We start from the raw sequence: 27,734 nt of genomic DNA, 5'->3' as shown, positions 1-27,734 counted from the left end.
TTATACTCCAGTACTCATGTTAGTTCTAACCTTGACTGTTGATTTCTGTAAAGCTGCTTTGAGACAATGTCTGTTGTGAAAAGCGCTATACAAATAAACTTGACTTGACTTGACTTGACTTGACTTGACCCTCTGTGTGGCTGCCTAACGCTCCTGCTGTGGGACGTCATTCCCACTACACTGGCAGAACTAACAAACCCTGCGGGAAACCACCGGCTCAGCAGAGCGGCCCCACCCCAGGTTCTCTTTTAGCGAGGTCAGCCATCTTTGCCGGTGAGGGCCAATCTCTGTTCTCCACAGGCTTTACTTGTCCTCGTGTTGTCCGGAGTGCGTTTCCCCATTCCAGTGGAGAAGGATGTGAGAATAAGTGCAGAAGCAGTGTCACCACACACACCCTCCCTTTACACTCCTCTCACAAATTTAATAAAGGCTACAGCCCCAGTGTTTCTCAAAACACAAAAAACATTAATAAAGCTAACGAGTCAAATGATTCGTTTCTGGGAGAGAATTTTTCACCAGACCCCTGCATGTCGCCTCTAGTTCGGCCTCTAGATGAAATTGATTGTACACAAATTGATTGTGTACACAAATTGATTGTGTACAAGTGTTTACTATTTCCTACATTATCAGTTGTTATCCTGCTGATCAAAATATGTTACAGTTTTTCTCAGTTACTTTGGAGCGTTACTCGAATTATCCTTTAAATTTGCAAAAACCATTTCTCAAAACAATGCGTACAAACAGCACAAAGCATTGGATTTTTTTTGCAAAAGCCTTAACTTTTCTCAAAATCCCTAATTCATCTTTAAAAAGAAAGTACTAAAAGGTCTGACTTTGACCGTGCTGAATTCCAGAGGTACAAAGAAGGGGCTACATTTGATGGTCAGTAGTTCCAGATTTGGTGTGCAAGAGCGTGAAAGAGGAACAATGCTCAAACTGTTGCACCAGTTGTTGTTTACTATCAGACACACTCCACCCCCCCTTGAATTCCCCGACTCCATTGTTCTGTCCACAAACCCGATTCCAAAAAAGTTAGGACACTGTACAAATTGTGAATAAAAACAGAATGCAATGAATGCAGTCTGCAAATGTCTCAGGACTGAGGAGACAAGTTGCTCAAGTTTAGGAATAGGAACGTTGTTCTATTCTTGTCTTATACAGGCTTCTAGATGCTTAACTGTCTTAGGTCTTCTTTGTCGCATCTTCTTCTTTATGATGCAGCAAATGTTTTCTATGGGTAAAAAATATTTTCTTCTACGCAGCCATGATGTTGTAATTGATGCAGTATGTGGTCTGGCATTGTCATGTTGAAAAATGCAAGGTCTTTCCTGAAAGAGACAACGTTTGGATGGGAGCATATGTTGTTCTAGAACTTGGATATACCTTTCAGCATTGATGGTGCCTTTCCAGATGTGTAAGCTGCCCATGCCACACGCACTCATGTAACCCCATACCATCAGAGATGCAGGCTTCTGAACTGAGTGCTGATAATAACTTAGGTTGTCCTGGTCCTCTTTAGTCTGGATGCCATGGCGCCCAGTTTTCCAAAAAGAACTTCAAATTTTGATTCATCTGACCACATAACAGTTTTCCACTTTGCAACAGTCCATTTAAAATGAGCCTTGGCCCAGAGAAAACGCCTGCGCTTCTGGATCATGTTTAGATATGGCTTCTTTTTTGACCTATAGAGTTTTTTTTTTTTTTTTTCAATTCTTTTTATTAAAAAATCAACAATCACAGATACAAAAATGTAAACAGAAATTCTCCATTTTTCCTTTTCAAACAAAGAGCAAACACCCCCACCCCCCAAAACACAAACAAACCCCCAGACACACACACACACACATGCGCACGCACACACACCCCACATCCCCGTTTAAACAACTGAAGAAACAAAAGAAAGGTTACGCATACAGTCCGGTTTTGACCAATTTGGATCTTTAATCAGGTAACACCCGTATTCCCCTAAAATAGGAAATAACAGGTTGCCACCTGCAAAAAAAAGTGTCAGTAGAACCCCTCAGCGTATATTTTATTTTCTCCAACTTAAGAAAGAACATCAAATCTTTAAACCACCGAGAGATGGAAGGACATCCTATTGCTTTCCAGTGCAGAAGTATGCAACGTCTGGCCAACAAAGATGAGAAAGCCAAAACATCTTTGTGTGCAGAACTCAGTGATACCGACTCATTGGTAACCCCAAATATAGCGATCAGTGGGCATGGCGTCAACTGCACTCCAAATATGGAGTACATAATGCTGAAAAAACCTGTCCAGAATGCATGTAATTTCGGGCACAGAAAAAACATATGACTTAAATGACAGGGGGAAGCATGACATCTGTCACATCTGTCCTCAACCCCAGTATAGATTTTTGCCAGTTTCGATTTGGAAAGATGAATTTTGTATAAAACCTTAAACTGAATGAGACTGAGGCGGGCACAGGAAGTGGTAGACCATATTCTATCTACGGCCCTCCCCCACCGTTCGTCGCCAAACTGCAGCCCCAACTGTATTACAGCTATTGAGAGACAAAATGAAACTGTATATCCGGGAAATCAAACTACGCTGGTGTGGAGTTAACATGACTAAACTCTCCCAAGGTTGCTTGGGGGGTACAGAGGGAAAATTGGGAAGACATTTAGATACAAAGCTACGGACTTGGAGATATCGAAAAAAATGAGCCGTAGGCAGCCCAAGTCCAAGGACAGGCTGGTGAAACTTCTAAAGATGCAATATTTGTACAAATTATAAAGTTGCTTGATGCCTTTTTCGTGCCATAGTGAGAAAGCTGAATCTAAAAGTGAACAAATGATTTTTATTCAAGGGACCCAGCGCTGATAAAGCCCTAAATTTAAAGTGACGCCTAAACTGAAACCAAATCTTAAGTGTGTTCAGTACGACTGGATTGTCAGTATACCGAGATGGTTTGATCGGAAAAGGTGAGCAAAGCAGAGCAGATACAGAGGATGATGTACAAGACATTAGCTCTAGATTGCACCAAGTGGATTCTGGTGAATTGGTCCAGAAGTTCAATTTTTGGATATGTGCAGCCCAGTAGTATATTTGAAAATTGGGCAATGCAAGCCCACCACTGAGCCTACATCTCTGCAATAGAGTTCTACGGATCCTGGGCGGTTTTCCACCCCAAAGAAAATAATTAATGATTCTATCTAAAGAGTCAAAAAAGTACTTAGGTAAAAATAGTGGAAGCGATTGAAAAAAATAAAGAAACTTGTGCAGAACGTTCATTTTAACTGCATTGATTTTTCCTGTCAAAGACAGAGGCAGATTGCTCCACCTCTGAAAATCCGACTTCATGTCTGCCAAAAGCGGAGCAAGATTAGCATGAAAAAGTTTGGGTAAGGAACGGGTCACCGAAATACCAAGATATTTAAAGCCTGAACAGTTGAATTTGAATGGCAGATTCAGACGCTGAAGTTGTAGAGCGGTATTGTTTACCGGATAACACTCGCTCTTATGGAAATTCAGTTTGTATCCCGAGAAAGAACCAAAATCATCCAAGATAGACAAAATGACAGGAACAGAGGCTGCAGGATCCATCATATATAACAACAAATCATCAGCATACAAGGATACCTTATATTCCGCCCCCTTGCGAGTTATACCCTTAAAGGCTAATGAGGATTTAAGTTTAACGGATAATGGCTCAATGGCAAGGGCAAATAGCAGTGGCGACAGTGGGCACCCCTGCCGGGTTCCACGCCCGAGACTGAAATAATCAGAGCTAATATCATTTGTACGAACACTGGCTTGCGGAGATTTATAAAGGAGGCGGATCCAGGAGACAAACGTATCACCAAACCCAAATTTCTTTAATATCGCAAACAGGTATTCCCACTCGACTCTATCAAACGCTTTCTCAGCATCCAATGAGACTACAACCTCAGGCAAAGGAGATGACTGCTTAGAGTAAATTATATTGAAAAGCATACGAGTGTTAAAAAATGAATGTCGCCCCTTTTTGAATCCAGTCTGCTCCATAGATATAATACGTGGTAGTACATTTTCTAACCACGATGCAATCACTTTCGCCAGCACTTTCACGTCGGCATTCAGCAGCGACAGCGGTCTGTACGACCCGCACAGGTTGGGATCCATGCCCTTCTTCAAGAGAAGGGCTATTGAAGCCTGATTGAAAGTGGGCGGTAGCACGCCCCGATCCAGAGATTCATTAAACACACCAAGGAGCAGCAGCGCCAATTGATCGATAAACTTCTTTAAAAACTCAACTGGAAAACCATCCGGGCCTGGGGCTTCATTAGACTGCATCGCCTTTATTGAAGCTCTGTCTTCGGCAAGAGATAGTGGAGAGTCCAAGTCCCTTACAGAGACTGTATCAACAACAGGAAAATCGACACTTTGAAGGAAATCACCCAGTCTCTCACTATCAGTAAGGCATTCAGACTTATAAAGAGCAGAGTAATATGACTCAAATACTGCATTGAACTCTATGGGATCGGTAACGGTAACATTTGAGTCATTATTAATCTGCGGTATTAGCCGTGATGCAGCCTGCCGTCTTACCTGATGAGCTAACAATCTGCTTGGTTTGTCACCGTATTCATAATACGATCCACGAGTTTGTAGTAACATGCATTCAGTTTTCTTAGTGGAGAGGAGATCGAATTCTGCCTGCAACTCAACCCGTTGTTTGTATAGCTCCGGAGAAGGGTTGGACGCGTAGCTCTGATCGAGTTGGCCGATAGCCGATGAAATTTCCCTGAGTTTAGCTCTGTGCTCCCGATATATGAAAGCAGAGTATGAAATGATTCGCCCCCTGAGATAGGCTTTCAGAGTCTCCCACAATAATGAGCATGGAGTAGAGTCAAGACGATTAAACAACAAGAACTCATCAATAGCTTTAGAAATAGACGCACAGAAATCCTTGTCTGCTAGGAGATGCGAATTAAACCGCCAAGGAGATCGTGTAGGTCTATGGGTTAAGAACTGGATATTCAACGCTAGAGGAGCATGATCAGAGATCACAATGGCCAAATAATCTGTAGATACAACGGAGCGATTAAGACGGCTATCGATAAAAAAATAATCAATTCTGGAATATGAATGATGCACCGGGGAGAAAAATGAAAATTTTTTCATCCCGGGATTGCGACATCTCCATGGGTCTACCAAGCCGTTTTGTGACACGAATTTGGAGAACGATTTAGACATTGCAGATTGGGATACAGCACGAGAACTAGAACGATCCAAAACAGGGTTCAAAACACAATTCAAATCACCACCAAGAATGATCAAATGGGTATTTATTTAAGGGAAGACTGCTCAGTAACCTATTCGCAAAATCAGGAGCATCAAAGTTTGGAGCGTAAACATTAACCAGCAGAACCTTGGTCTGTATCAGTGTACCAGCCACAATGACATACCTGCCATTCCTATCTGCAATTGTATGGGTAGGTGAAAACCGTACGCTCCTATTTACTAGGATGGCCACCCCTCGTGCCTTAGAATTGAAATTGGAGTGGAAAGTTTGGCCCACCCAAGGACGGTGAAGCCTATGATGATCTCTGACTCGGAGGTGTGTTTCCTGCAAAAATACTATGTCAGCGCGTAAGCGTTTCAGCACGTTTGTAGCACTCATGAAATCCAAAATGAGCTAATATTTGGCATGACATTGCAACATGTCTGACTTTCAACATTTGATATGTTATCTATATTCTATTGTGAATTAAATATAAGTTTATAAGATTTGTAAAATATTCCATTCGTTTTGATTCACAATTTGTACAGTGTCCCAACTTATTTGGAATCGGGTTTGTACTACAAAAAAAAAAAAAGCCAGAGACATGCTAATGGGTTTAACCAGTAATTTTTTTATCATCCACATTATCTCAAATAAATCCTGCTACTTTTTGTGTTTTTATATACACATACAGTTTTGTTTCAGTGCAACAAACGAGGTAAAAACATTTGGCAAGTATTACAAGAGGCATAACAAAGTATTTATTTGGAGAAATGAACTGTCCGGATGCTGAGAGTGTGTGAAGTTGTTATTCATGCTAAGGGAGGAATTTTTAAATAAAAGAAAGTGGAACATCTGGACATTTATATATTTGTTTGGTCAAAGGGAATCATCCTACTGCTAAATGCAACCTAGATTGTGGCAGATAGACAAAAGGAACATTTATGCATTTCTTAAAAATCAAGACTAGTAGTTTTCACAATTTTGACAGGCACTGGACACTTACAGGAAACAGTGTTGAACTTTACAAGTCAAACTCTAATATATAATAAATAAAATGAAGCAAAGTGGTAGTGCACAACATAATCTATTCAGTTTCATCATTTAAATCATTCTACAATTATTCAAAATTCTATTAACAATTTTCACAGAGAAGAACAACAGTTGCATTTTGAGTCTGGTTCTCTGAAAAATTCTTTCACATGCCATCTTAAATTTCACCATCATCACCACGGCTTGTCCAATTTTGACACTGTCCAATGTGTGTCCAATAGTTTGAAAACCACTGATTGTTAACTACAATTCAAGTAAAGAAATAAACTGTATAAACCAAACTTTAGTCAAGTTTATTTCTATTGCGTAATGGCGACTGTGGCAAGGAAAAACTCCTTTAGATGTTATGAGGACGAAACCTTGAGAGGAACCAGACTCAAAAGGGGAACCCATGCTCATGTGGGTGACATCAAGACAGAACTATATAACTATAGTCTACAGCATTATCAGAAGAAGAAAGTGTAGAAGTTTTCCCATCATTCCAATTTCCCTTTTTATCCCAGATTTCTTACTTATGGAATACATTTATCTTCGACTCAGGCATTATTATTTTCTGCATTCTCCTTGTGAAACACCGCTCCATCTGGTTGCACACTCCATTTCACCGTGATGTTTCCTGCCATCCCATCTTCCACCAGGTTTAGCTTAATCTAAATAATACAACTTATATTACTATAATATTTCAGGAGAAAACAATAATCTCATGTAAAAATTGTTGAAATGATCCAAAAACACAAGTCAGATTCTAATTACTATACAGTGTAAATGCTTCATGATCTGAGGAAGAGGCTAGCTGAACCATGTCTGTCTTGTTCTGGGTGTAGTAATGAAGAAGATAATTGTAAGAGGGGGTCTTGTGGAGGATGAGACCCACCTGCTCCAAGATTTCTGTCTTGAATTCATTCATGTCCTGATTAGACTGGACCTTCACCTTTACCGTTTGTTGTTTTTTCATAACTGAATCAAACGGCACATAGAAACACACACAAAGAAACAATTAAACAGATATACTAAATGCAATGTCAATTTGTTTATAGACATAAGAAAGAAAAAATTCTGTTCACCATCGCAGCAGAAAAAAGGCCTTAAGTCAGAGCACAGTGCATCCTCGAGTTGATTTTGATACAAAAACCCGCAATTTTCATTTTTTAGGATATTATCAGGTTTTCCAGTCTTCCAAGGGACGAGGGAGAGAGGCGTTTGGTCAATCCACTTCCAGGAGTCTCTGAACAGACCAATCCAGGTGAACGATTGCAAAGGGGTTGCCATATCATGTATAAGTGTGTATTCTGTTTCATTGCTTGTGATGGCCAGATCTGTGTAATTCTCTCTACAGTAACTCTGAGCTTCTATCCATGTTATCTTTTTAGAGTTGTAAATGTATCTGTCAGAGCTATTTTTCGTTTCTGTGAGAATTGAAATAAAACAAGTTACACCATTACACCCATTAAAACAGCATTAAAAGTAAGTCTCAGAAATAAGAATATCTTAAAAATAGAGCAAAGCACACACACATTGGTTTAGATAAAGTTTACCAATAAACAACTCAGATTTTACCATTTACTGTATTAGCACATTTATGACAACATTCACTCCTGAAAAAGGAACTGCTCTCACCATCAAAGCATACAAATGGGTTCATATCTGTACAGTCTCTATCATCCCAACCTTGAGTAATTATTGTACCACAGTTTTGCTTTCCACCAATGTTACTAGGCTGGCCGGAAGCCCATCTTTTCATATTTCCTAGTGGCTTATTTCCAAGTGACCAGCGCCAACTATTGACATCATTGTACAGTCCAATCCAAGCTGTGGAAATGAATTGTTGTCTGTTTGCTTCATCTTGAATTTGGATCAGGTCGTCGTTAGTTTTGATGATAGCCAGATCGGTATGTGTTGCCTGGCAGTAAGCCTGAGCATCACTCCATGTTTTCTGCTCCTGGACTAAATAATACCTGAAATTAGAGACAGACGAGACGAAAGGGGCGATTCCTGTGGAGAAAAGTATTATTGGTTTTGTGCTGTTGGCTCTGGGAGAAACATACTAAGTGTTTCATTAATTAATTCAATGCAGTGTTCTAAAAACATTTCCCTAAACTTGTAATTATAAATATATTGGTTGTCAAAAGTTTGGAAACACTAAATATGTCATTTATGGTTTTTGAGACACACACACGTTCCTTTCATTTGTATGTAACATATTTGATTAAAGACAAAAACACACAAGATTGGACAGTAAATGACCGGAAGAAAGGTTTGTGGACAAATGAATACAAATGTGATTATTTTTGCCAACAGTCAAAGCTTAATGGTTTGGGGTTGTTTCAGAGCAGGGAAAGTTAGAGACTTATTCCAGAAAGTGAAAGTAATCCTGAACCAACATGGCTACCATTCCATGCTTCAACACCATGCAATTCTGTCTGGGCTGCGGCTCATTGTAACCGACTTCACCATACAAAAAGACGATGAGCTGAAGTGTACGTCTGAGCTCTGTAAGCATTATTTCGAGAGCAAACAGTTGGAGTGATATCTATCATGGGATGGCCTGGACAGTCACTGCACCTAAATCCTACTGAACTGCTTTGAGATTAACTGGATCGCAAAGTCAGAAATCTCCAACTAGAACAACTTTGGGAAGTTTTACAAGAGGCATGGCAAAGTATTTCAGCTGAATGTTGGAGAAACAAACTGTCTGGATGCTAAAAGTGTGTAAAGCTGTTCTTCATGCTAAGGGAGAAATGTTTTAATTAAAATAAAGTTTAACTATCAATCACCACTGAACAGCTCCAATAACATTTAAACATAATTATGTGTTGCTAATTTAATGTGGTAAGCTATTATGCACACACACACACACACACACACACACACACACACACACACACACACACACACACACACAAATATTTTCTCTTACCTGTGCAAAACAGGATGATGAAAAGATGCTGACCCATAGCAGATGTTGTTGGGAAACTCACTAAAAAGTATATATAAAACCAAGTAAAAATAAAAATACATAAATTAAAATAAAATAATTTATTAAAAAGCTAAAGTGTTACTGGTAAAAACTGCATGCATTACATTATCCATAATTATACAGTTTGGCTACCACAATATATCAAAACTACCAGAATAACATGACTAAGGGTCCTGTCCTTGAAAAGGTAATCAGGGGTTTGCAAAGCACCAAATCATGTTAACATGATTAACATAAATAATAACTATTAACAAGTGTGTGATCTCTTGCAGTGTGTGGTGAGATGATAAAGGGGATGTAAGAGCAGACACAAGTGGAGCTACTGTATGTGTGTAGATGTGTGCAATTGAATTTCATTACTGAGAAGTGAAGTCTCAAAATAAAGCTAGTTCTCTGGTGAACTTGTCGTCTGTCCTCTTGTCGAAGCACGTATGCTTTACTTAAGATATTCATGCAGCCTCCTGTTCCCACACCGTGGAAATGGGGACGAATTCCCCAAACCTGGTCGTCCAGCCACGGGTTCTACCCCTCCTTCTATTTTCCTCCCTGTGTCTGTGCTCTCTCCCCTGCAGGTCGTTGATACTTACAACCCATTAATGGGAGGAAATCCTGGGCCAGCCTGTGGGTACTGAAGGCTTGAAGGGGGTACACACTGTACTTTGGTGGATTCAGGCTGTGTCCACCATACATCAAAGCCTTGTTCAGTGCAGGACTTTGAATTCAGCATGTGTAGGTGAGGTGTGTGCATGGAGATACAGGAATATCTATAAGTGGCCATCACTATCACTATCCCTGCCTCACCCGTCTGCTAATTCTGGGAATTGATTGGGCAGCATTTCATCTTTCTGCATCAGTATTAAGCAATTTGGGTGGTGAGCTGCGATGGCTGGGGAGGTGTTACCGGGTCTGTCAAAATCAGCTTTGCATCGGGCAGACGCAAAAAGGGGGGGGTCTTTCATGCAGGTAAAAGCTGCACTCTAGGGTGAACCACTCTTACTTTCCCCTGACTTCTTGGTCTGACTTACAGGTCAATGCATGTCCTGGGAGCCATGTTTCCTGGTGGTGGTGGTGGTGGTGGGGGGGGGGGGGGGGGAGCCCTGTGCTGTACATCATTTGTACATCTGTACATCAAGTGTTTGATATGGGAGAGCCTTAACTAAAAGAAATATCTGACAATTAAATGAGGTTCATCATACTATCTGCTGGGATGGGTCACTCTCTGTTTGGGCTGAAAGAGACCAATATGCAGATCACTTGTGGTATCTGGCACTTCATCTATTTAAGTTCAAGGTGGTTCACAAACTATGGACACCGATGGCTGTGTCGGGTGGTGGGGGTATGTGGCATCAGGGACATGGCCAATTGTCGTTTTCTGAATGGGAAGCAGAGCAAAAAGAAGCAAATGATAAGGATCACACACCTAAACATGATTTGTGTTAGCAAGTGTGTGGTCTCTTGACCATTGTTTATTAATCTCAACGTTGAGGAATGTTGTCAGTGTTTGCATTGTGTCAAGTATCAAGTATATACAGTGTCTTACATTGTACCAAAAGTGGCACTGTGCTTAAGCAGAAAGTACATGGTTATTTACCAATTCTTAGACCCTCTTGTTACCTCAGAAGATTTCCAAAAATCAAACCAAAGCAGCAGGCAAAATGATTAGTCTCTAAAAGGAAAATAAACAGGAAGAAACTGATCAAAACTCTTTGAATTTGTACTGTTTGACTTTATAGTATACAGTCGTGAGCGAGAAACGATTCATAATGATACTAATCTGGTGTCACCTAGAGTTCCTCTCAGACTTTCTTTTGCATGTCAACTCAGGCAAATTGTCCTTGCTACTGCTTCCTCTAGATTACTTATTAGGGATCTAAATTTACATATGCATTAAAGTAAAATAACATGCAAATCACACATTCCCTGACGAGCAATCAGAGAGAAGCAAATTTTAAAGACTTTTGCTTGCTTCGTTGGTTGGATAACAACCTTAATTTTATTGCAGGTTCCTCAATAAATAGTAAGATTTACATATTTTTTTATTTATGGCATTTTCCAGCCACAACTAAGCTGGAGGAGGAGAAGGAGAGGAGGAAGACGTCTACAGAGACAGCAGGAAGAGGAGAAGTGGAGGAGAGTGGAGGTTCAGGTTGGTACTTTAAATGTTGGTACTATGATGGGTAAAGGGAGAGAGGGAGCTGATAGGATGGAGAGGAGAAAGGAAGATATGTTTTGTGTTCAGGAGACCACGTGAAATGGGAGTAAGGCCAGGAACATTGGAGGTGTTTAAACTCTTTTATCATGGGGTGGATGAAAAGATAAATGGTGTAGGAGTGATTCTGAAGGAAGAGTACAGTAAGAGTATAGTATGTGTATGGTGAGTTTTTTATGTTTTTGTCATGTTATTAGACAATATTGACTCTGAACTGCTCCAGGTGATGTAGGTGCCACAGTTGTGGTTGTAGTGTAGAGGTTTGGAGCTTGTTTTAGTAAAAATGGTATTGACCCTCCATATGCAAAATGCCTCTCTCTCTGTAATGCCACACGTTGTTATATTGCGTTTTTGTATTGTATTGATGGTTTCTATAATTGCGACGTGATTCTGGTAAGTCAACACTGAAGGCCCAGGTACCAAATGCACGGGCCGCCACTGCATGGTGGTCTCCCTGCCATTGTCTCCAGGCTGACTTAAGAAATACAGAGACGTCAAAGCCTACCGCAGATACTCTGGGCCTGTCTCAAATCACAGGCGGAATGTAAAAGAATTAGCTAAAGGGTTGTTTCATAGGGATGGTTATGTAGATGTACTGGGTTAAAAAGCTGGGGTATGGAATATTTCTTACCTAATATTGGAAAAAATTTAATACAGAGACGTCTGTGCTCAATAAAATAATGCACAGGATTATATCAGTACATATATCAGGACTGCAGCTCTTTCAGAAAGGTGTGGGAGGAAAAAGGAGTAGTGCCACCCTGCTAAACTTAAAACTTCTGGAATCTTAGTGATCTGGGATTCATTATTTTGCTTGAACTGTTTGTATACAATCCTTGGAAACCACACAGCTAAAAAAACATTTGAAAGTCAGCTCATCACTGACCATGTACATGCATGCAGTCAGGAAAAACAAGCTACTAAACTTAAGGATGGGATCTCATAATTCTGGCAAAGCTACAATTTTACATGGCTAGCACTTAAACCTTTAGTCCTTTTTTTTTTAGTTTATTTGCTCTTTTTAATATATTATATATGGATGGTAATTGGTGGTATAGTGTGCTTTAAATTTTATTCTACATGTTATTAAAAAGATTATAAATGCCTTAAATACAATTCCCAAACCAGATACCCTGTAATATTAAGTTGAAAATTAAGTGTGAAAAGCATTTTCACTATGTGGTAATAGCAGCAAATGAGTTTTGTTGTTTAGCATCTGCATTACCTGTGTGATTATGTTATAAATACTGATAACCAAAAGGACAGGTCACTACAGTACTCTGACAGAAGAAATAATACTAAAATAAATACGGCAAAACAAAAACAGATGTAACACAATAGAAATCAACATGCTGCATGAAAACAGATTATTTCCAATACATTGAATTTATGGTTTAATGTAGTCACATTAGGTTTTCCAAATACTATTCAGATATTTACTGTAGAAAAGCTCTATGAACATCGTAGTAACAAAAATGACAAATTAGCAAGTATATATATTACAGCAAAATATTGGAACATACCTGATTTTTGAAGAGTGTTGAGAAATGTTATACCTCTGTGTTTTTAAGAAACTTCTTCTAGTGTCGCACACATGCAAACTACAAGTTTCTTTTTACAAATTCTTTTAACCTACTTTACAAATTAAATTGTAAGGAAATTTAAAAAAGGTTAACTCAAAAAAGGACAGTGGACTGTGGTGTGTTTTTAACACACAAAATATGAGCTAATCCCAAAATGACTAAATGTAAGGTTTATATTCAAACAAGCAGATGTGTATACAAGTGCAGACAATTTTAATACATTATATGGACAACAGTAGAGGCTTCCAGCCATATGTGGTTCTTTTTCAAGCTAGTGCATAGTTGGAGGCCCACAGTTGTATAGGATACTTTTGGATGCATTGAATTTTCCCTTCGCTTGTTCCAGCATGACAATGCCCCTGTCCACAGAGTCAACTACATGAAGATATGCTTTACATGGGTTGGAGTGGAAGATCTCCTGCTATAGAGATCGGATCTCAACCCTATTAAAAACCTTTGAAATTAATCGGAACACTGACTGCACCCAATCCTTCCCACCACACCCACAGCAGTATCGTCTTCAGGTTACGTATGTAAACATTATTGCCTCTGAGGGAAAGAGATGCTGCGTCAGAAAAAATTGTCAGAAAATTGTCTCCAGTCTTTTAACATGCTACAATCCGTCACGCTCCCTGAGATCTCAAAACTCTGGGCTTCTAGTAGTTCCTAGAATAGCAAAGTCCTCTAAAGGTGGTAGATCATTCTCACATTTAGCTCCTAAACTTTGGAATAGTCTTCCTGACAGTGTTCGGGGCTCAGACACACTCTCCCAGTTTAAGTGCAGATTAAAAACATATCTTTTTAGCAAAGCCTTCACATAACATACGTCTCACATCATAACCTTGTGCTCCAGAACATCTGATCACATGCACATTATCAACTTGTGCTATTAATATCATGAACAGCAGCTACGCTAATTGCTCTCCACTGCTTCTCTTTCTCTCCCCATCCCGAGGCTTCCTAAGGTTTGGCCAGCTCCAGTCACGTCTTACCTCGTGAAAATTATGGACTTTAAAAAAGTAGATGCCGAACTCGCAAACATCCTGAACCATCTAGAGACGTACCAGTGCCAATTGGATCCCACTACATGTGTGGAGTTTTGACATTGGTCCTCCTGGAGTGTTTAAAGGCTCTGGCATGGAGAAGCTGTTGCTGGATCTGTGATGATCACAAATGTTGAGCTCAGTAGCTCCTACTTTTATACCAAAGACTGTAGAAAGAACATTTACTTATAATCTTATACTCCAGTACTCATGTTAGTTCTCACTCGCCAGTGTTCTGTATTGTTGAAAGATTTATGATCAAACTCAACAAATTTATGATGTCACCCAAATGAGGATGGGTTCCCCTTTTGAGTTTCCTCCCTTATAACATCTAAGGGAGTTTTTCCTTGCCACAGTCGCCATGACTTGCTCATCAGGGATAAATGCACACCATTTACCTTGACTGTTGATTTCTGTAAAGCTGCTTTGAGACAATGTCTGTTGTGAAAAGCGCTATAGAAATAAACTTTACTTGACTTGATACATAGGAAACCCCTACTATCTCTTCCTCTGGCCACCATGTACAGACCCCCAGGGCCATATGCTGATTTTCTTTAAGAATTTACTTTCAGACCTTTTGATCAATTTAGCTAAAGTGCTGCTTGTAGGAGATTTGAATATACATGTAGATGATGCAAACGATGCCCTAGGACTATCATTTGTGGACTTATTCAACTCTTTTGGGGTTAAACAAAACATCACCAGACCAACTCATCGTTTTAACCACACACTAGACTTAATAATATCCCATGGAGCAGACATCACTGATATAGATATTTTACCTCAGAGTGATGACATCAAAGACCAATACCACATACTGTACACACTACCGGTAGAGCATATTAGTATTATACAAAGATGCCGTTTGTGGACTACAGTTCGGCATTTAACACAATAATTCCCTCCACACTCCCCTCTAAGTTGGAGGTCCTGGGACTCTGTGTAAATGGATCTCTAACTTCCTGACAGACAGACCACAAATCATACGGGTTGGAAAACACATCTCATCCACCCTCATCCTCAGCACTGGAGCTCCCCAGGGTTGTGTTCTAAGCCCTCTGCCGTACTCACTGTACACATACGACTGTGTGGCCTATTCCAACTCCACCACCATTATCAAGTTTGTTGACGACACTGTTGTGGTGGGCCTGATCTCCAACAACGACAAGACGGCCTACCTAAATGAGGTTAAGAACCTGAAGAAATGGTGGAGTCCTCCAGTGGGTGGTGCGTTCAGCTGAATGTACCATCCACACCGAGCTCCCTAACCTGCAGGATATCTACAGCACGTGGTGCCGGACCAGAGCTAGGGAGATTGTGAAGGACCTCAGCCATCCCAATAATGGACTCTTTTCTTTGTTGTGTTCAGGGAAATGCTTCCACTCCCTGAAAGCAAACACAGAGAGAGTGAGGAGGAGCTTCTTCCCACAGGCCATTCATAGTCTGAACCCGGAAACACACAGGATCTAAAAACTGGTCCACTCTCTCCACGACACTACGACACTTGACTGTCACTTTAACTCTGGACTGGCATAGCACAGTGCACTTTATACCCCAACACTCCGCACACGGTCACTCTAAGGACAATCACATCAACCACCTTATGTGATTATTGTTTATTGTCATAAGCGTACCTTGTATATACACTTTGTTCCTCATATATATATCTATATATATTTTATATTTTTTACATAGTTTCTTCTTCTTCTTCTTTCGGCTGCTCCCATTAGGGGTCGCCACAGCGGATCATCCGTCTCCATACCACCCTGTCCTCTACATCTGCCTCTTTCACACCAACTACCTGCATGTCTTCCCTCACCACATCCATGAACCTCCTCCTTGGCCTTCCTCTTTTCCTCCTACCTGGTGGCTCCATCTTCAGCATTTTTCTACCAATATAATTCATGTCCCTTCTCTGCACATGTCCAAACCATCTCAATCTCGCCTCCCTCACCTTGTCACCAAAACATCCTACATGTGCTGTCCCTCTAATAAACTCATTTCTAATCTTGTCCATCCTCGTCACTCCCAACGAAAACCTTAAAATTTTCAGCTCTGCTACCTCCAGCTCCACCTCCTGTCTTTTACTCAATGCCACTGTCTCTAATCCATACAACATCGCAGGTCTCACCACAGTCCTATAAACTTTCCCTTTCATTCTTGCAGATACCCTACTATCACAAATCACTCCTGTCACTCTTCTCCACCCACTCCACCCTGCCTGCACTCTTTTCTTTACTTCTCTAACACACTCTCCATTACTTTGCACTGTTGACCCCAGGTACCTGAACTCCTCCACCTTCTCCACCTCTTCTCCCTGCAACCGCATCACTCCACTGCCCTCCCTCTCATTCACACACATGTACTCTGTCTTACTCCTACTGACTTTCATTCCCCTTCTCTCAAGCGCATATCTCCACCTCTCCAGGCTCTTCTCAACCTGCTCTCTACTCTCACCACAAATCACAATATCATCTGCAAACATCATAGTCCAGGGAGACTCCTGTCTGACCTCGTCCGTCAACCTGTCCATCACCACTGCAAACAGGAAAGGGCTCAGGGCCGATCCTTGATGCAGTCCAACCTTCACCCTGAACCAGTCTGTCGTACCTACTGCACACTTCACTGCCGTCACACTGTCCTCATACATGTCCTGCACCACCCTCACATACTTCTCTGACACACCTGACTTCCTCATACAATACCACAACTCCTCTCTCGGTACCCTGTCGTACGCTTTCTCTAAATCCACAAATACACAATGCAGCTCCTTCTGTCCTTCTCTATACTTCTCCATCAACATCCTCAAAGCAAATAAGGCATCTGTGGTGCTCTTCCTCGGCATGAAACCATACTGTTGCTCACAGATGGTCACCTCTTCTCTCAGCCTGGCTTCCACTACTCTTTCCCATAACTTCATGGTGTGACTGATCAACTTAATTCCCCTGTAGTTACTGCAGGTCTGCACATCTCCCTTATGCTTAAAGATCGGTACCAGCACACTCCTTCTCCATTCCTCAGGCATCTTCTCACCTTCCAGAATCCTGTTAAACAATCTGGTTAAAAACTCCACTGCCATCTCTCCTAAACATCTCCACGCTTCTACCGGTATGTCATCTGGTCCAACCGACTTTCCATTCTTCATCCTCTTAATCGCTGCTCTCACTTCCTCCTTACTAATCCTATCTACATCCTGCTTCACCAACTCCACATCCTCCAATCTTCTCTCTCTCTGATTTTCCTCATTCATCAGCTGCTCAAAATACTCCCTCCATCTTCTCAACACACTCTCCTCACTAGTCAACACATTTCCCTCTCCATCCTTTATTGCTCTAACTTGCAGTACATCCTTCCCAGCTCGGTCCCTCTGCCTGGCCAATCGGTATAAATCCTTTTCTCCTTCCTTAGTGTCCAACCTCTTATACAGCTCCTCATATGCCTTTTCCTTGGCTTTCGCCACATCCCTTTTTACCTGCTGCCGCATCTCCTTGTACTCCTGCCTACTTTTCTCATCACTCTGTCGATCCCACTTCTGTTTTGCCAACCTCTTTCCCTTAATGCTCTCCTGCACTTCCTCATTCCACCACCACGTCTCCTTGTCTTGCTTTCTATTTCCAGATGTCACACCAAGTACTTTTCTAGCTGCCTTCCTCATCACTCCTGCAGTAGTTGCCCAATCATCCGGCACCTCTTCACCACCACCAAGCCCCTGTCTGACCTCTTCCCTGAACCTCACACCACACTCTTCATCCTTCAGTTTCCACCATCTTATTCTTCTTTCAATCCTTACTTTCCTCCTCTTCTTCTTCGCCTCCAAAACCATCCTACAGACCACCATCCGATGCTGTCTAGCTACACTGTCCCCCGCCAACACCTTACAGTCTACAATCTCCTTCAGGTTGCATCTCCTACACAGAAGATAATCCACCTGTGTGCACCTTCCTCCACTCTTATACGTCACCCTATGATCCTCCTTCTTCTTAAAATACGTGTTCACCACTGCCATTTCCATCCTTTTTGCAAAATCTACCACCATCTGCCCTTCCACATTCCTCTCCTTAAAACCATACCTACCCATCACCTCCTCATCACCTCTGTTCCCTTCACCTACATGCCCATTAAAGTCTGCCCCAATCACCAATCGTTCTTTCCTAGGTACACCATCTACCACTTCATCTAATTCACTCCAGAATCTTTCCTTCTCCTCCATCTCACAGCCAACTTGTGGAGCATAGGCACTGATGACATTTATCATCATCCCTTCAACCTCCACCTTCACGATCATCACCCTATCAGAAACTCTCTTCACCTCCACTACACTCTTACTGTACTCTTCCTTCAGAATCACCCCTACACCATTTCTCTTTCCATCCACACCATGATAAAACAGTTTAAATCCACCTCCAATGTTCCTGGCCTTACTCCCTTTCCACTTGGTCTCCTGAACACACAGCATATCTACCTTTCTCCTCTCCATCATATCAGCTATCTCTCTCCCTTTACCCGTCATAGTACCAACATTTAAAGTACCAACCCGAACCTCTACTCTCCTACACTGCTCCTTTTCCTGCCGTCTCTGTAGACGTCTTCCTCCTCTCCTTCTCCTCCTTCGGCCAACAGTAGCCCAATTTCCACCGGTACCCTGTCGGCTAACGATACCTGTGGCGGTCGTTGTTAACCCGGGCCTCGACCGATCCGGTATGAAATTCTCATTTGTGATCCGCATATTTGATTTGGCACATGTTTTACGCTGGATGCCCTTCCTAACGCAACCCTCCCCATTTACCCGGGCTTGGGACCGGCACTAAGAGTGCACTGGCTTGTGCCCCCCTAATGGCTGGGTTATTTTTTTACTTTTTTTATTTTTTTAAACTATTTTTTACATAGTTTATACTCTTTATTTATCTGCGTTATTATTCTTTGTTTTCTTTTTCTCCCTATCCTATTCCCATGCGGGACAGTTGTATAAAGCATTTCACTGCATGTCGTACTCTGTATGTATGTGTATGTGACAAATAAAATTTGATTTGATTTGATATTAGCCGTGTTTCACCATGTTATCGACCTGGAAGGACTATTGTTCCGACCACTAAAGACAGATTCATAAATAACCTGCCTGATTTATTTCAATTTCTCACTAAAGCCATAAATGCTAACAACCTTGAAGAAATGGCTAACAACATAGGCCCTATCCTCACTAGCACATTAGACACCGTTGCCCCCATCCGGTTAAAAAAGGTTAGAGAAAAAACACCTGCACCATGTTATAATAGTCATATGCATGCCCTTAAGAGAACAGCCCGTAATCGGAAAAAATAAAAAATTGAGCAAAACTAAATTAGGGGTATTTAGAATTGCGTATAAAGACAGTATGCTCAGCTACAGACAGGCGGTAGAAGCTGCTAGAGCTGAGCACCTGAGCAAACTCATAGGAAACAACAAAAATAATCCCAGGTTCCTTTTCAGCACAGCAGCTAAACTAACAACAAATCAGGTATCTGAAAAATGTGTTCCATCACAGTTTAGTAGTGAGGATTTTATGAATTTCTTCATTGGAAAAATGTCTAGTATTAGAAAAACAATTGTGGAGGTCCAGCCTCTGACAGCATCTCCTGACACAATGTCACCTAAAACTCCACAACTACACTGTTTTACATGTATAAGACAGGAAGAGCTGTATGATGTTAATAACTTTCTTTTCGGCTTCTCCCGTTAGGGGTCGCCACAGCGGATCCTCCGCACGTTTGATTTGGCACAGCTGTATGATGTTAATACCAAAGCTAAATCAACAACATGTCAATTACATCCTATTCCAACTAAACTATTGAAAGAAGTGTTACATACAGCTGGTGAGCCTCTTCTCAATATTATTAACTCCTCACTATCTTTAGGTCACGTCCCTAAACCCCTCAATTTAGCAGTTATTAAGCCTCTAATTAAGAAACCTAATTTGGATCCAAACACACTATCAAATTACAGATCTTACAGATTCAAATCTCCCATTTATGTCGAAGATTTTAGTTTTAGTGAGAAATTATAAAAAAAAAAAAAAAGAAAGTGTATCTTTTTAGCAAAGCCTAAACATAACACACATCACATCATAACCTTGTGCTCCAGAACATCTGATCACATGCACATTATCAACTTGTGCTGTTAATATCATGAACAGCAGCTTTGCTAATTTCTCTCCACTGCTTCTCTTTCTCTACCCATCCCGAGGCATCCTGAGGTTGGCCAGCTCCAGTCACGTCCCATCTTATGAAGATTGTGGACCTTTAAAGAAGTAGATGCCGACTCCGCAAACATCCCGAACCATCTAGAGACGTATCAGTGGCAATTGGATCCCACTTTATGTGTAGTTTGGACACTGGACCTCCTTGAGTGTTTAAAGGCTCTGGCATGGAGAAGCTGGTGTTGGATCTATGATGATTGCAAATGTTAATCCATTTTATAAGTTGCTCAGTAGCTCCTAGTTTTATAACCAAAAATGAGTAAAAGACTGTAGAAAGAACATTACTCATAATCTTTCATTCCAGTGCTCATGTTAGTTCTCACTCTCCAATGTTCTGTATTGTTTAAAGACTATAATCACACTCTTGATATCACCCAAATGAGGATGAGGTTCCCCTTTTTGAGTCTGGTTCCTCTCAAGGTTTCTTCCTCATAACATCTAAGGGAGTTTTTCCTTGCCAGAGTTGCCATGGCTGCTCATCAGGGATAAATACACATCGTTCACCTTAACTGTTAAAATTCTGTAAAGCTGCTTCGAGACAATGTCTGTTGTGAAAAGCGCAATAGAAATAAACTTGACTTGCTTGAAGGTAGTTGGCACATAGCCAGATGTTAAGGACCCATTTATGATTGTGGAGATAAAGGGCAGGAGATATTGTGAGATGGTCTGAAGCATAATTGCCAATCACACTTCACAAGTGACAGAGCAACCTTAGAGACAAAGGAAAAAAGAATATGGCAAATTTCCTCTTTGCTTGCGAATGTTTACTTTCGTTATTTTTCTTATATTTAAAGATTCGGTGATCGAAATATAAAAAAAGTTTAAAGTAAAAGAAGAACTTTACACATGTACAAGAAACAAAGTTATAAGATTTTATACCTGTATATTTTGAATAACAGGTGTCTCGTCCAATGATCGGTAAGTTTTCCATTCACAAACTATACCTACCTGTTCCGGTTTGTCTGACTTGTCGTTGTGTACTCGGATTTGTTAATGTATTTTCGGATTTGTTATTTTGGTTTTGCGTTTGTTAATTTGTTTTCGGATTTTTTAATGTGTTCGCGGATTTGTTCATTTGTTTTCAGATTTGTTAATGTTTTTGCACTTCTCGGCCACCGTACTCAAACCATCAGGCTTCTCAACACAACACAAAACTGAACTGAACCAGACACACACACACACACACACACACACACACACACACACACACACACACACACACACACACACACACACAAATGTTCTGTACAACCAGGACTCAAACACACAATCGTACTCACTTCACACCTCCATCTCTTCAGCATCACTCATATTACATCACTTCATTACTACAAACTGTTTACATGACGTTTTTGCACAGCATTTTGCTCATATTTCAGTTTAATTACAATGTTCACTGTACTCTTTTACACAAAACAGTGTGCAATATACAACAGGTTTACTGGCGGCACTATTTTGTGTTCTCTTTCATCAGCTCGTGTTCGAGATCCACTTATGGGAAGGGCATCCGTACCTGACATCTGCAGAGGCATTCAATTGCACCAAGTCAGCACTACCTTTTCTCAGTTAACATTCGCTTCTCGCCACTTCTGCTGTCCTACCTCACAGCTCCCTGGTTCTTGGACTGCACTTTTTGTCTTCAGGAGGACATATGTTCTGATTAGCCTCCGCCGGACGTGCTCGTCCACATCCAGGTTAGCTTTCCCAAGACGCCCACGCTCGTACCTTTTTTCTATAGGCTGCCGCCTACTTCTTTTTCTTTGAAATTTTTTTCATAGCGCTTTCTAAAGCGCCACTGGCTACACCGGTGGACAACCCATCGCGAGCCTGCCCGGCCGCGTGCGGCGCACTCATCGCTGCCAAGGGATTCCCATCACTTCTTTGGGGCTCAAGCATGCGCAGAAAGCTATCGACCTCCCGGAGAACTGTAGCCATTGTCTAGCGCTGATAACCGTTTCCCAGACGGGCCGACCGGTTTCGGGGATGAGGGCGAGGCAGACCTCCTCGACGGCTCAGATGACGAGGAGGCCATCCCGTCATCTGCGGCCCCTCAGGCTCGCTCCGCCCTGCCTCAATTAGTACTGCTGGAGCTTTGTGAACACGCTGCCGTGCGCCTCAGTATCGAGTGGCTGGCTCTCCTGAATGTTTCAGATCAGGAGAGAGACATATATGACGGTAAGCTTCTGGGACCTCCTGGCCCGAGAAAGCAGCTTCTTTCCGTCCTCCCTGCATGTGCGAAACACATGAAATATTGTTGGGGGGATCCGCTCGATCTAAAACACGGTCTTGCGGGGCTTGAAGTTAAGGATATGGTGAGTCTCGGTATGGGTGACCCCTTGTTATCAAACCTTCTATCGCCAGACACTTTAACCCATCACTTTCAATTCGAGCTTTCAATGTCTCCTCGCTGCGTCTGCATATCAGGCCGAACGACTACTTGACCGGAGTCAACAACCGGAGAAAGGGTCGCCGTCGCCCGTTCTCTGGAAGGAGATCGTCACGGTTATTGACCTTGTTCTCCGCAATGCCCGTCAAGCTGTCCAAGCAAACGGTTGCTCTATGACTTTATCGGTGGTCGGAGAACGCATGCTGTGGCTCAATCTATCCAGTCTCCCTGATTGTGGGAAGCGTAGCATCACAGGTGAGTCTGTTGAGCCTGGTCAGGCTCTTTTTGGCCCGGCCGTTGCGCTAATGCAGCAGTGCTGCGATGATAAAAAGAAGGAGGACGAGGCTTCCAAATTGTGTCTTCCTAGAAAGCCGCTGCCGCACCAGACTTTAAGTGCAGATTAAAAACGTATCTTTTTAGCAAAGCCTACACATAACACACATCACATCATAATCTTGTGCTCCAGAACATCTGATCACATGCACATTATCAACTTGTGCTGTTAATATCATGAACAGCAGCTACGCTAATTCCTCTCCACTGCTTCTCTTTCTCTCCCCATCCCGAGGCTTTCTGAGGTTTGGCCAGCTCCAGTCACGTCCCACCTCGTGAAGATTATGAACCTATGGGTGATCATTGAGAAGTAGATGCCGAACTCGCAAACATCCCGAACCATCTACAGATGTACGAGTGCCAATTGGATCCCACTACATGTGTGGCATTGGACCTCCTGGAGTGTTTAAAGGCTCTGGCATGGAGAAGCTGATGCTGGATCTATGATGATCACAAATGTTGAGCTCAGTAGCTCCTACTTTTATACCAAAGACTGTAGAAAGAACATTTACTTATAATCTTATACTCCAGTACTCATGTTAGTTCTAACCTTGACTGTTGATTTCTGTAAAGCTGCTTTGAGACAATGTCTGTTGTGAAAAGCGCTATACAAATAAACTTGACTTGACTTGACTTGACTTGACTTGACCCTCTGTGTGGCTGCCTAACGCTCCTGCTGTGGGATGTCATTCCCACTACACTGGCAGAACTAACAAACCCTGCGGGAAACCACCGGCTCAGCAGAGCGGCCCCACCCCAGGTTCTCTTTTAGCGAGGTCAGCCATCTTTGCCGGTGAGGGCCAATCTCTGTTCTCCACAGGCTTTACTTGTCCTCGTGTTGTCCGGAGTGCGTTTCCCCATTCCAGTGGAGAAGGATGTGAGAATAAGTGCAGAAGCAGTGTCACCACACACACCCTCCCTTTACACTCCTCTCACAAATTTAATAAAGGCTACAGCCCCAGTGTTTCTCAAAACACAAAAAACATTAATAAAGCTAACGAGTCAAATGATTCGTTTCTGGGAGAGAATTTTTCACCAGACCCCTGCATGTCGCCTCTAGTTCGGCCTCTAGATGAAATTGATTGTACACAAATTGATTGTGTACACAAATTGATTGTGTACAAGTGTTTACTATTTCCTACATTATCAGTTGTTATCCTGCTGATCAAAATATGTTACAGTTTTTCTCAGTTACTTTGGAGCGTTACTCGAATTATCCTTTAAATTTGCAAAAACCATTTCTCAAAACAATGCGTACAAACAGCACAAAGCATTGGATTTTTTTTGCAAAAGCCTTAACTTTTCTCAAAATCCTTAATTCATCTTTAAAAAGAAAGTACTAAAAGGTCTGACTTTGACCGTGCTGAATTCCAGAGGTACAAAGAAGGGGCTACATTTGATGGTCAGTAGTTCCAGATTTGGTGTGCAAGAGCGTGAAAGAGGAACAATGCTCAAACTGTTGCACCAGTTGTTGTTTACTATCAGACACACTCCACCCCCCCTTGAATTCCCCGACTCCATTGTTCTGTCCACAAACCCGATTCCAAAAAAGTTAGGACACTGTACAAATTGTGAATAAAAACAGAATGCAATGAATGCAGTCTGCAAATGTCTCAGGACTGAGGAGACAAGTTGCTCAAGTTTAGGAATAGGAACGTTGTTCTATTCTTGTCTTATACAGGCTTCTAGATGCTTAACTGTCTTAGGTCTTCTTTGTCGCATCTTCTTCTTTATGATGCGGCAAATGTTTTCTATGGGTAAAAAATATTTTCTTCTACGCAGCCATGATGTTGTAATTGATGCAGTATGTGGTCTGGCATTGTCATGTTGAAAAATGCAAGGTCTTTCCTGAAAGAGACAACGTTTGGATGGGAGCATATGTTGTTCTAGAACTTGGATATACCTTTCAGCATTGATGGTGCCTTTCCAGATGTGTAAGCTGCCCATGCCACACGCACTCATGTAACCCCATACCATCAGAGATGCAGGCTTCTGAACTGAGTGCTGATAATAACTTAGGTTGTCCTGGTCCTCTTTAGTCTGGATGCCATGGCGCCCAGTTTTCCAAAAAGAACTTCAAATTTTGATTCATCTGACCACATAACAGTTTTCCACTTTGCAACAGTCCATTTAAAATGAGCCTTGGCCCAGAGAAAACGCCTGCGCTTCTGGATCATGTTTAGATATGGCTTCTTTTTTGACCTATAGAGTTTTTTTTTTTTTTTTTCAATTCTTTTTATTAAAAAATCAACAATCACAGATACAAAAATGTAAACAGAAATTCTCCATTTTTCCTTTTCAAACAAAGAGCAAACACCCCCACCCCCCAAAACACAAACAAACCCCCAGACACACACACACACACATGCGCACGCACACACACCCCACATCCCCGTTTAAACAACTGAAGAAACAAAAGAAAGGTTACGCATACAGTCCGGTTTTGACCAATTTGGATCTTTAATCAGGTAACACCCGTATTCCCCTAAAATAGGAAATAACAGGTTGCCACCTGCAAAAAAAAGTGTCAGTAGAACCCCTCAGCGTATATTTTATTTTCTCCAACTTAAGAAAGAACATCAAATCTTTAAACCACCGAGAGATGGAAGGACATCCTATTGCTTTCCAGTGCAGAAGTATGCAACGTCTGGCCAACAAAGATGAGAAAGCCAAAACATCTTTGTGTGCAGAACTCAGTGATACCGACTCATTGGTAACCCCAAATATAGCGATCAGTGGGCATGGCGTCAACTGCACTCCAAATATGGAGTACATAATGCTGAAAAAACCTGTCCAGAATGCATGTAATTTCGGGCACAGAAAAAACATATGACTTAAATGACAGGGGGAAGCATGACATCTGTCACATCTGTCCTCAACCCCAGTATAGATTTTTGCCAGTTTCGATTTGGAAAGATGAATTTTGTATAAAACCTTAAACTGAATGAGACTGAGGCGGGCACAGGAAGTGGTAGACCATATTCTATCTACGGCCCTCCCCCACCGTTCGTCGCCAAACTGCAGCCCCAACTGTATTACAGCTATTGAGAGACAAAATGAAACTGTATATCCGGGAAATCAAACTACGCTGGTGTGGAGTTAACATGACTAAACTCTCCCAAGGTTGCTTGGGGGGTACAGAGGGAAAATTGGGAAGACATTTAGATACAAAGCTACGGACTTGGAGATATCGAAAAAAATGAGCCGTAGGCAGCCCAAGTCCAAGGACAGGCTGGTGAAACTTCTAAAGATGCAATATTTGTACAAATTATAAAGTTGCTTGATGCCTTTTTCGTGCCATAGTGAGAAAGCTGAATCTAAAAGTGAACAAAGGATTTTTATTCAAGGGACCCAGCGCTGATAAAGCCCTAAATTTAAAGTGACGCCTAAACTGAAACCAAATCTTAAGTGTGTTCAGTACGACTGGATTGTCAGTATACCGAGATGGTTTGATCGGAAAAGGTGAGCAAAGCAGAGCAGATACAGAGGATGATGTACAAGACATTAGCTCTAGATTGCACCAAGTGGATTCTGGTGAATTGGTCCAGAAGTTCAATTTTTGGATATGTGCAGCCCAGTAGTATATTTGAAAATTGGGCAATGCAAGCCCACCACTGAGCCTACATCTCTGCAATAGAGTTCTACGGATCCTGGGCGGTTTTCCACCCCAAAGAAAATAATTAATGATTCTATCTAAAGAGTCAAAAAAGTACTAAGGTAAAAATAGTGGAAGCGATTGAAAAAAATAAAGAAACTTGTGCAGAACGTTCATTTTAACTGCATTGATTTTTCCTGTCAAAGACAGAGGCAGATTGCTCCACCTCTGAAAATCCGACTTCATGTCTGCCAAAAGCGGAGCAAGATTAGCATGAAAAAGTTTGGGTAAGGAACGGGTCACCGAAATACCAAGATATTTAAAGCCTGAACAGTTGAATTTGAATGGCAGATTCAGACGCTGAAGTTGTAGAGCGGTATTGTTTACCGGATAACACTCGCTCTTATGGAAATTCAGTTTGTATCCCGAGAAAGAACCAAAATCATCCAAGATAGACAAAATGACAGGAACAGAGGCTGCAGGATCCATCATATATAACAACAAATCATCAGCATACAAGGATACCTTATATTCCGCCCCCTTGCGAGTTATACCCTTAAAGGCTAATGAGGATTTAAGTTTAACGGATAATGGCTCAATGGCAAGGGCAAATAGCAGTGGCGACAGTGGGCACCCCTGCCGGGTTCCACGCCCGAGACTGAAATAATCAGAGCTAATATCATTTGTACGAACACTGGCTTGCGGAGATTTATAAAGGAGGCGGATCCAGGAGACAAACGTATCACCAAACCCAAATTTCTTTAATATCGCAAACAGGTATTCCCACTCGACTCTATCAAACGCTTTCTCAGCATCCAATGAGACTACAACCTCAGGCAAAGGAGATGACTGCTTAGAGTAAATTATATTGAAAAGCATACGAGTGTTAAAAAATGAATGTCGCCCCTTTTTGAATCCAGTCTGCTCCATAGATATAATACGTGGTAGTACATTTTCTAACCACGATGCAATCACTTTCGCCAGCACTTTCACGTCGGCATTCAGCAGCGACAGCGGTCTGTACGACCCGCACAGGTTGGGATCCATGCCCTTCTTCAAGAGAAGGGCTATTGAAGCCTGATTGAAAGTGGGCGGTAGC

The sequence above is a fragment of the Silurus aristotelis genome (assembly GCF_946808225.1).
Source record: "Silurus aristotelis genome assembly, chromosome: 2".
In the NCBI taxonomy this organism is placed as follows: Eukaryota; Metazoa; Chordata; class Actinopteri; order Siluriformes; family Siluridae; genus Silurus; species Silurus aristotelis.
This window is presented reverse-complemented; position numbering follows the sequence as displayed.